Here is an 11,537-nt window from a genome sequence, read left to right as displayed (position 1 = left end):
AAAGAAGCGAACATTTTTTAAATTTTAAAATATAAAACTTAAAACAACATATTATATTATCAATGTTTTGTCTTGACTTGAAATTGATGTTATGATGTGAGTAACAGATGCGCTCATGTAAAGCGCAGGCGTGCGGGTGGAGCACAGGTGTGATTTCCGCCGAAGCATAGGTGTGCTTCTCCACCAAGACTAAGTGTGCTCCCCCACGGTTAAGCAGGGGAAAAGGGTGAAACATATATGGGCCCCAAAGGCTGAGCATTGTGTGCTTCACCGTGAAGTAGGTGTGCTCCGGCGGATGGAGCACAACTGTGCTTGGAAAAGGAAAATGGTGAAGCACATGCGTGCTCCAAAGAAGGAGATGCACATGTGTGCTTCATCGTAGAACTCACAGGTATGCTTCGCTACGAGGCATACATTTACTATGATGGGTGAAGCGGGGACGTGTCCCAGATGTGCTCCACGGTTGACCACATATGTGCTTCAACGCGAAGCGTGAGTTTGCTCAAGGTAGTGGAACACGGGTGTGCTTTCCGTGAGCACAAATGTGCTTCATGGAAGAGCACACATGTGGTGGCTAACTTACGCAAATAAGAGCGAGAAGAGAAGCAACACAACGATCGTGAACTAGAAGTGATCAAGAAGTGATGCTGAAACTATTTACGTTCAAGCATAACACAAGAACCGTGTTCACTTTCCGGACTCCGTCGAGAAGAGACCATCATGGCTACACACGTGGTTGATTCATTTTACTTAAGTTAAGTGTCAAGTTTTCTACAACCGGATATTAACAAATTCTCATCTGCCACATAACCGCGGGCATGGCTCTCGAAAGTTTATACCCTGCAGGGGTGTCCCAACTTAGCCCATCACAAGCTCTCACGATCAACAAAGGATATTCCTTCTCCCGGGAAGACCCGATCAGTCTCAGAATCCCGTTTACAAGACATTTCGATAATGGTAAAACAAGACCAGCAAGACCGCCCGATGCGCCAACATCCCAATAGGAGCTGCACATATCTCATTCTCAGGGCAACACCGGATGAACACTACGTATAGCTAAAACCAGCTCTCAAGTTTCCCCGAGGTGGCACCGCAAGTGGCTCTGGTTCGGACCAACGCTTAGAGAAGCACTGGCCCGGGGGGGTTAAAATAAAGATGACCCTCAGGTTAATTACTCCCAAGGGAAAGATATAGGTTGTTAGGCAAATGTAAAACCAAGGTTGGGCCTTGTTGGAAGAGTTTTATTCAAAGCGAACTGTCAAGGGGTTCCCATAACACCCAACCGCGTAAGGAACGCAAAATCAAGGAACATAACACCGGTATGACGGACACTAAGGCGGTAAGAGTGGAACAAAACACCAGGAATAAGGACGAGCCTTCCACCCTTTACCAAGTATATAGATGCATTAATTAAATAAGATATAATAGTGATATCCCAACAATATCCATGTTCTAACATGAAACCAGCTTCATCGTCACCTGCAACTAGCAACGCTATAAGAGGGGCTGAGCAAAGCGGTAACATAGCCAAGCAACGGTTTGCTTGGAAAGGTGGGTTAGAGGCTTGACATGGAAATATGGGAGGCATGATATAGCAAGTGGTAGGTAGCGTGGCATAGCAATAGAGCGATCAACTAGTAAGCAAAGATAGAAGTGATTTCGAGGGTATGGTCATCTTGCCTGCAAAGTTCTCATAGTTGTCGAAAACTTGATCCTCGAAAGCGTACTCAACAGGTTCCTCATCACATACTCATCTCCCGGTTCTATCCAAATCAATAACACAAGCAAATGACCAACAATCAATCACGGTGCAATGCGCAAGCAACATGATGCAAAACATGGCATGACATGCGAGATGTGATATGCAATGCATATGTGAGCTCCGGAAGGGAAAGAATGATCAAGGCATCAAATTGGCAAACCAAGTGTGCCCCTGGAAAGATGAGATGATTTTGGTTGAAATCGATATAAAGATCACCGGAAACGGATGCACGGTTTGCAAATGGCAAGCAAAACAAGAATGGCACATTCCTGCGATTAACAGCACGATGCCATTTATAATGCAACAAGAAACTAAGCTCCTTCACTCCAACATAACCACACAGCATATGAAAGTGATGTACTCAAGATGCTTGACAAAACATGAACACGGAGCTACGGCTAAATCACACAAGAGCAGGTTCAAACAGGCATGGCAAAAGTGCAAAGGATATCAGCTTCACAGACTTAGTGAAAATACTAACATGGCATAAACAGCATCAGGAAGCAATGTTTAGAGCAATCTAACAACATGCTACAGGAACATATCATAGCAATACAAGGCATGGCATGAATCTACTAAATGCATAGAACAAAAGTCCCTTACTGATCATAAGCCAAAAAGGCACAGAAGATACGATGGCACCCATGTAAACATAGCAAGTTTTATTAACAGTTTCAGACTTAGCAGAAAATAGAGCCTGGCATAAACAGAGTTATGAAGGCAACTTTGCAAGCTCAAACCACTCACCACAAGGCATTGCATGACAAGATAAGCATACTAACAGCAAGAAGACATGTTCATGAAGCTAACCAAGGCAAGAGCAAGTTCATATCATGCATGGATCACTAACAACAACCATGGCAAAATTGATTAACACGTAAACAATCTGCCAGGAACATTTTATAGCAAAAGTAGAGCAAGATTAAGACATGCTAGGTCACTCCATAATTGCAAACAGGGGCATGGATGGATAGATCATAACCATATGTTCAAAACATCCTTACTGAAGCAACTCAAAATAAGCATGGATCCCACTGTAGCATCATGTTTACATGGCATAGAAATAACAATAGGCACAAGACTTAGCAAAATTCCCTGAAATCAGCAATATCACGAAGGCTACTTTGCATGCTTGTGCTAGTCACCACATGAATCACAAAAATACATGGCAAGCACCTCTGTAAAGATGGAATGGCATAGATCAAAACACATGTAGAGCTCATGCCTATATGAAGCACACATCAAATGTGACAAAAATGACAAATCACCTTAAACTGATAAGTAGCAGCAGTAAACATTTTATAGCAATATTGCATCAATGATTAGGGCCTCAATATGGACTCAAACAAGCATGCCACAATGGAATTAAATGAAGAGCATCTCACAGTGAACATTTTGATATATCGTGCGCATGAAATGGAGCTACGGTCATGGAGATATGAGGCGATGAACGGGGGCATAAAATAGCATGGACTTCCGGGACTTGGTGAAAAAAAGGAGGTCGAGCGACAGATAGCATAATCAGCGCTCGGGCGGGGAATAGGGTCGTGGCGCTCACCTAGCGGCCCGTGGGTCGGCTTGGTGGACCCAGCTAACTAGGCCCGCAGCGAGCAGGCCGAAGTCAATGTGCAGGTGGATCGGGGCTCCTCCCTGATTGACCCGAAGGCGGCGGCGGAGCCGGTCGAACGACGACGTATGGGCACGGCGAGGGGAGTGGTCGTCGGCGGAGCGGGTCACCGGAGTTGATCGCCGGCGACGGGTGAAGGCGGCGGGGTCGGGCGGAGCAACTAGAGGTCGGGCGGCACGGCTCGCAGATCCGGCGAGGTCGGCGCGCTTCGGCGAAGGATGGGCGGCGGGGAAGGAGATGAGGCGGCGGAGAGGGGCGCCGGTGAGGCGCTGCGGCGGCGGTCGCCGGCCAAGGCGGCCGACGGCGGGGCTAGGGCGCCACGGGCGCACAGGGTTGCCGCGAGAGAGCGGTGGCGGCGCCCGGGCCCGGGCGGGCCCGCGATGGGCTTCCCTGGGCCGCACGGTGGAGAGGAGCCGGCGAGGACAGGTTGCGGCCGGTGAGTGGAGGAGGGAGGCGGCAGTGAGGACGTGGTGGCCTCGGATTGGACGGAGGGACGTGGCGGCGGCGGCTGGACGTGGCCGGTCATCGGGCGGACATGTCCGGCGGCGCGAGGAGGGTGGATTTAGGGTTCATCTGTGCGAAAATTCGGGGAGGGGCATCTATTTATAGGTAGGAGGAGGTAGGAGTGTCTAAATGGAGTGTAGTTTTCGCCCACACAATCGTGATCCGACGACGGAGGACATGAGAGTGGTTTGGATGGGTTATTGGGCCGTTTTGGAGGGGTGTTGGGCTGCAACACAAAAGAGGCCTTCCCGGTTACCCGGTTAACTATTGGAGCATCAAACGGACTCCAAATGGCACGAAATTTGACGGGCTGTCTACCGGTGGTGTATCAAGGCCACTTGGCAAATCCCGGTCCATTCCGAGAACGTTTAACACCCGCTCACGAAAAGAGACAAGAGGGGTGCACCGGTGCACGTAGGAGTGTCGGATTGCAAAACGGACAACGGGGAAAATGCTCAGATGCATGAGACGAACACGTATGAAAATGAGATGCACATGATGACATGAACAAAATGCAAAATGAAGACCAAACCCAACCACGAAGGGAATCTCATATCGCATCTCCAGAAAAGGCAAGAGTCGGAGTTACAAATATGGAAAGTTGTATCCGGGGCATTACACCGCTGCCCACCGGGAGCCCAAAAGAGCAATATAGGCAGTGTAGGATACACGCACGTACACCAGCATGAAGCAGCCCAAAGAAGAGCAATTGAGGCCGGAGCACGCCGTACACAGACAGACAGACAGGCAGGTGGATCGATTCTCTTGTGTCAACGAAACGACGGAAATCAAGCGGCAGCCGACACGGGAGCAACATGCAGCAGCGAAAAACACAGAGCCAGAACTCAGTGGAACAGCGGCTGGCACAGGACCAGATCGCGCGGGAGCCAAGAAGACGGACAGTCGGCGGCGGCGCACTAGGTGGACGGTGTGGCTAGCCAGCGGCTAGAAGATGCAGCGGCGCATCACCAGATCAAGCGCCGGATCGGGACTGGATGCCGACACCCAGACGCGGCCGCGGAAGACTGGTGACAGCCGCGCACCAGATCGGCACGAGGCGGACTGGTGGGCGATTGGATTGGGCCTATCCTTCCCGCCTAGCAGAGCAGATCGTGGCGCAGGCGTGGGGGAGAAGCAGGGAACAGCCACGCTGAAGGAGCAGTGTCTGCCGGTAGGGAAGAACACAGCGACGCCGAGAGCAATAGCGGACGTGAGATAGGATCGAAAGAAGCACAAGTTGCGCGTGCCAAAAAAACCTAGAGCTCTAATACCATGTTAGGAAAGCAACTTATATTACAAGGAGGCCAAAGCCATCATATAAATGATGTACATGAGGATGCCAAAAGGTAAGAGTACAAAAGGCCAAAGGTCATCATCAATATAACTCTAACAACAACTACTTAACGTCATGTTTCTGGTGATGGCAAATGACCTTTACATGGAGTGATTGGGCAGTGATCACCTGTTTTCCAGTGTTTCGTAGGTTTCTTTTCACTGTTGTGTCATTAAAGATATGATGGGTTAGGAGTGTGCACCTCAATCTGTGGGGGGGGGGGTTCTTGATCTGGGTGAGGGCAAATGATAGGAGATTGGGGCTATTGTCCTGTTCCCGGGTCTTTGGGGTACTCTAAATGGTTCAGATTTTGAAACCAAGCTTAGGGCTCCTTTGATTTGAAGGAAACTCATAGGGTTATTAGAGAAGTTCAATCATTAGACTTTTCCTCCTATGTTTCTCATGATTTTTTTGAAAAGGAGGATAACCTCCGGCCAGGGCCGGGCCAATAGTTGTAAAATATGTGCAGTCCACACAGGCCCCTAATTTTTTGGGGCCCCAAAATCTGTATATAGGCGTAGTATTTTAAAGAAAAGACTGTCATAGCAGGCCTGGGCCGTTGGGTGCGCTGTCGTTGGGACGCTGCTGCTCGTCTGCTCGATCGATGTTCCTTAAAAAAATGTTGTTCGATGTCTCGATCGAGAAGGAAACGGGATCGTCGCTCTCAAGAAAAAAAAAGAGATCATGGACTAGATCAATCGCAAACTCCTAATAGCAGGTGCGTCAACGTCGTTACAGGAAACGGGATCGTCTCCTTCACGGCTTCGCCTCATGCCCTCAGTCTTCATCGCCTCATGCCTTCAGCCCTCATCGTATCGATCGGCAAGCCGCAAGTAATTCACGCTGCTGCAGTTGCTGCCTTCCACTCCTAAGTTCTAGACTTGTCGCCTCGTCGGATCGATCTCGCCTCGTCAGATCGACCGGCGATAGACTCCAGGTGCTTCACGGTTTCAAAACAGGTAGCCGGTCGGTAGCGAGTCCTTTATAACTATCTTCAGCTCCTACTCCTAATTTCTAATTCCATAAATCCTAATTAACTTTTGACAGATATTGTTAGAGACCGGTTCTTGCCTCCTTGTTAAACAACAGTGTAGTATTATGCAAACAGGAGTTGAATAGGTATGATTTTTTTACATATCCAATTATTATGTAAGACACTATATCATATACTACATGATAATAGTTCATTAGTTCATTTTAGTAAAACAGGGCCTCATTTTTTAGTTTCGCACATGGCCCCGAAATTTACCGGCCCGGCTCTGCCTCTGGTCTCTGCATCAGAACAATGCATGCAGCTATATATTATTTATAATGCAAAATCCATCAACCGAACAATCTCGACCTGAAAATAAAGCGAAAAACAAATCCTAAGGCCGTATACCTCGCGACAGTAACTCTCCCAGATAGCCACTAACCCTATCACTACCAGAATCGCCCCCAATGCCGACGGCCAGGGCCGTCGGCATAGCCCTGAGTCCCGTCGGGATAGGCCTATGCCGACGACCCCCGTCGGCATAGGGCCGTCGGCAACATATGCGTCGGCACAGCCAGGGAGGCCGTCGGCATAGAAAAGCCGTCGGCATATATGATACGCCGACGGGGGCCGTACATCTATGCCAACGGCCCTAGCCGTCGGCAACTATCACGCCTAACGGCGGCCGTCGTCAAGTCTGCCCAACGAACGGTCGCCACGTGGCACCACTATGCCGACGGCCTAGCCGTCGGCTTAGTCAAAAACTATGCCGACGGCTCGACCGTCGGCATAGGTGTGCCACGTGGCGACTAGCCGCTGCTCTAGGACCAGGGCTATGCCGACGGCCTGGCCGTCGGCATAATTTGAAACTAAGCCGACGACCAGGCCGTCGGCATAGTCCTTCATACAGAGCTCCCAGTAGCTGACACGTGGGCGCCTATGCCGACGGCCTAGCCGTCGGCACAGTTTTTAAACTAAGCCGACGGCTAGGCCGTCGGCATAGGCGCCCACGTGTCAGCTATTGGGAGCTCACGCTAGCCCTATGCCGACGGCCTAGCCGTCGGCATAGTTTGCTTTTGCTTTTTTTTTCTTTTTTCTGTTTGTTTTCAGATGGCCGTCGGCATAGTTTGCTTTTGCTTTTTTTTCTTTTTTCTATTTGTTTTCAGATCAATTCAATTCAAATAGTAGCACATATCAGCAGATATATATGATGAGATAGACATATAAAACACAACGGGATATCATCCGGCACCATCACAACAATATATGCATAAGCATCATCACACACAAGTCTCTAAATGAACATCTTCACAACCAACATAAGCATATAGAGAAGCACACAAGTCATCTAAATGATCATCACCACACACAAGTCATCTCAAGCATCATCACCACACAAGGATCATCGAGCACCGCGGAGGTCGTCACCGCCAAGACGGCCAAAGCCCAGGTCGTCACTGCTAGCGGCAGCGCTACCGCCAAGACCGCCTCCGCCTCCGCCTCCGTGGATCGGAGTGGTCGGGCTCCGTGTCTCCGGAGTGCTGCGAAGACCACCGCCAACGGTAGATCCACATGTTCCCTGGATGTTGAAAAGACATATGCATGGGATATATGACTGTGTTGAAAGGCATGACATGCTTTGGGTGAATAGATTGGGGATGAACTAACCGGCGAGGGGCCAGCGTTCTGTGCCACAAACTCCTCAAAGCTCATCAGCACTGGTTGTGCTGGAGGGCATTGTGCTGGAGGGAACTGAGGACACCTGCCGGCCGCCATATCCTGAAAAGCCTGCTGCATCTGGCTATCCCTCTGCACTTGGTGTTCATAAAGCCTCTGATGCCACGCCATGGTCTCCTGGCGTGTGTACTCCATGTAGGCCTACAGTATGACATGATGGAACTCATAAAACTACTAAATGCAGAAAATGAAGTGAGAAATGAAGATAAGAGGGAAAATACTTACAGATTGTTGCTCCTGAAAGAGGGACTGTGTATTGGTCACTGGCTGGCTCGTGCGCTAGCTCAGGCTCGGGTCGATCCGACGAAGCTGTGTGTAGGAGATACTAGGAGTGATCACAGCATCGAGAACCGCCTCCCGACCGTGCTCCTTGGGCCCCATGCTCACCACCGCCCTGTCGTCCAGAGGCGCCGCAATGGGGTCAGGTGTGTTAGGATGCAACTTCAGATACGCTTCGGAGTAGGCCTGCTTCCTCCCCGCGGTCTTCTTGCCGTAGTACTGGGGCTCGCCAGGCTTGGAGTCCTTCCGCGTATGGGCGATCTCCCACGCCTGCATGTCTGAGAGCGGCCGCTTCAGTTTCTCCTCCTGCACCACCAAACAGAGATTAGTCATACATAAGAAAGTGATGGTAAATAGAAGAAGAAGAATGTTTAATGGGGTTAGTCATACATTAACTGCCTTGTGGAGATAGTGGTTTCGGTTTCCCTGAGCATGTACTCCCTCCGTCCCTTGGTTAGCCTTATTTTTGGTTCTCATAGCCGCCCAGGCTCCAGCCTCATCACACCAAAGATCCACCAATGCCGCCCAGGACTCGTCTTTTCCATAACACCAATTTGGACACACCTACATAATAAAAGCATAATGGCATGTAGGTGTGTCCAAATTGGTGTTATGGAAGCATAAAGCATAATGTACCACAAGGTAATGAAAGCATAATGAAAAATCTTTTATACTTACCGCCAAGAACTCGGGCCTCTCCAAGGTAATGGCCATCCTCCGCGCTTCTTCCTTGGTCATCTTCACACCAAGATAGTCGTGGTAGTATGTGGAGATGGCCACATAGCGCACCTCATACTGCATCTGGCGGGCCTTCTTCTTGCATTGGCGCAGCACGATCTGGTCCGCTCTAGCCCTGTGCTCCGGAAGAACTCGATAGAATGTCTACAATCATGCATGAAACAAGAATGGAAGAAGCCATGAGTTAAATCATTCATGAAACCAGAATGGACTTGTGCTTCTGAACAGAACTCACCCAGAAAGTAGTGATCATGGCCTTGGCATGGGTCTCATGGTCCGCGTGGCGCGCCGCTTCCCAGTGGTCCCAGCTCGTGGCCAAAACCCGATGGTCCGGCTGCCTGACTGGATCAGGACAGTACAACCCCGGCCAATATAACTTCAGCAAGACGGTGATGAGGCCGTTGGGAATACGGACCCCTTTAGAATATATCCAGTTGCTGCAAAAGAATGAACTATTAGCATGTGACAAGCAAAATAAATAACAACCGGAATAAGCATGTGACAAGCAAAATAATGAACCACTTACTCTTTTCCCGTGGGCTCAATGAGCCACTTCTGCTCCTCAGTAGCAGGAACCTGCTTTGGTAGCTTTGCGTTGCCACGCAGCCACCCCTTCTTGTCAACCCCCTTCCCGTCACCACCATCATCCCCGCCACCACCCTCCTCCTCGCCTGCCTCCCCCTCCCCAACCTCCTCCTCCTCCTCCTCGCCTGCCTCCTCCTCCACCTCCTCCTCCTCCTCCTCCTCCTCCACCACCACCTCCTCCTCCTCCTCCTCCTCCCTAGAGGGTACCTCACTAGAGGAGGGCCTCGAAGACAACACCCCTAAGTCGGTGAGGGTGCGCTCTTTCTGGCCGCGACCCCCTGTAGTGGCTCTCCCTCCAGCACCTCGTCCTCTAGAGGCTCTCCCCCCGCCCCCTCCTCCTCTAGGGGCACCTCTCCCTCGACCTCCCTGTGAGGAGTCATCGTCAAGTAGCCGAGGGGGAGGATTACGTGCTCGACCACTCCGACTAGGCAGGCCGACGACCTTGCGTAGGAAACCCACGCCGTCGGCCTTCCCCTTGCCCATGTTCCACGAACCTGCATTGAAAAGAGAAAATGCAATTAGTAAATTAATGAAATGAAGGAAAAGGCATGATAATAAACACATTAATAAAAATGCATAAAAAGGCATGTTCCTAAACTATAGAAAAAATACTTGAAACGTACATCTGCTAGAACCCATATGAATCATCACTGTTGTAACCTCTTTCTCGGTCCGTCTCATCATCACTATCAATCATATCATCTTCGTTGTCCGACGGAGGTGGAGGCTCTTCCTCGTCGTCAGCGTCTTCGTTTAACTTTTCTAACATAAGTATGTCATTTTCATTGACAATGGTCTCACCATCATTCCGTGCATCGTCGACGTTTGGGTCCACATCATCATCACCCAATGGTCTAGCGTCATCGTTTCTAACCACATCATCATCATCATCAGGTTGCTCTTGATAGAACACTCCCTCGTATGTCATGGGGTTAATGTTGTAGTAATCGTCTTCATTCGGGTCTGGTAGCTTACCATGTGGCGACACCTTGAACACAACTTCCCAACCCTTTAGATACACTTTCTGGCATGGGTAAGGCAGATAATATACTTGTGTAGCTTGGGTAGCCGCAATGAAGAGATCGGCTCCGGCATAGACGGTTGATGGTTTAACTTCGACCAAACCAATGGAAGGCGTATGTTTTACCCCCTCCTGCGGATCGAACCATCGGCATTTGAACACAGGCAGACTTAGGGTCTCACGCCCCTGGCGGAATTTAACCTCGTATATATTTTGTACCCTTCCGTAGTAGTCTACTGAATTTTGACCAGGGGTGTACACTCCAGTATTTATAGTTTTGGGATCGGGGCGGCTGTTTTGGTGCTCCTCTGTATGGAAGCGATACCCATTCACATCATACTTTTTACATGTCACAACGGCAGGGTCAAAACCCATGGAGACCCATCTCAATTCATCATCCATAGATATGTTCGGATCTTTTCCCTACAAGTATAATGGAAATTGTTGCGTGCATTAGTTCGGTTAACTAATAAATGTTGAAGTAGGTATTTAATAGGGGAGTGTGGAAAATTACTTTCTCCATGAACCAAGCAACAAAATTTTTACGTCCAGGGTTTCCATGACGGAGAAGAGTAAGTGCCTCCGCCTCAGTAGGAGGATTCACTCCCGTCCATTCCTCTTGAACGAAATCACTAAAAAAGATAAGCGGTGTTAGACCGGGACTAAGTGAACACGAAACATGATGATGTGGAAGACATAAAGGAATGGTGTAGTGGTATTACCTCATCCACACTTCCTCAACTTCCTTGATGTTGTGCAAGATATAGAACATGAGGTCCTCCCACTCTTGTCGTGGCATGTTATAAGATTTTGAGGCCCCAGCCCTCCCACCTTGCGCGTTGAATAGATCGAGCCTGGGTTGATACTTGGGCTCTTCTATATTGTATCGAGGCACCTTGTTATGCAGATGGGGAACGTGGTCTGGATAGTATGATGTCCTGAGGTCTGACACCTCCTCTAGGATAACTGCCTCAGCTA

The sequence above is a fragment of the Triticum urartu genome, chromosome 6, assembly GCF_003073215.2.
Source record: "Triticum urartu cultivar G1812 chromosome 6, Tu2.1, whole genome shotgun sequence".
NCBI lineage: Eukaryota > Viridiplantae > Streptophyta > Magnoliopsida > Poales > Poaceae > Triticum > Triticum urartu.
The sequence above is the reverse complement of the archived record's forward strand: the minus strand, read 5'-3'. Positions refer to the sequence as shown.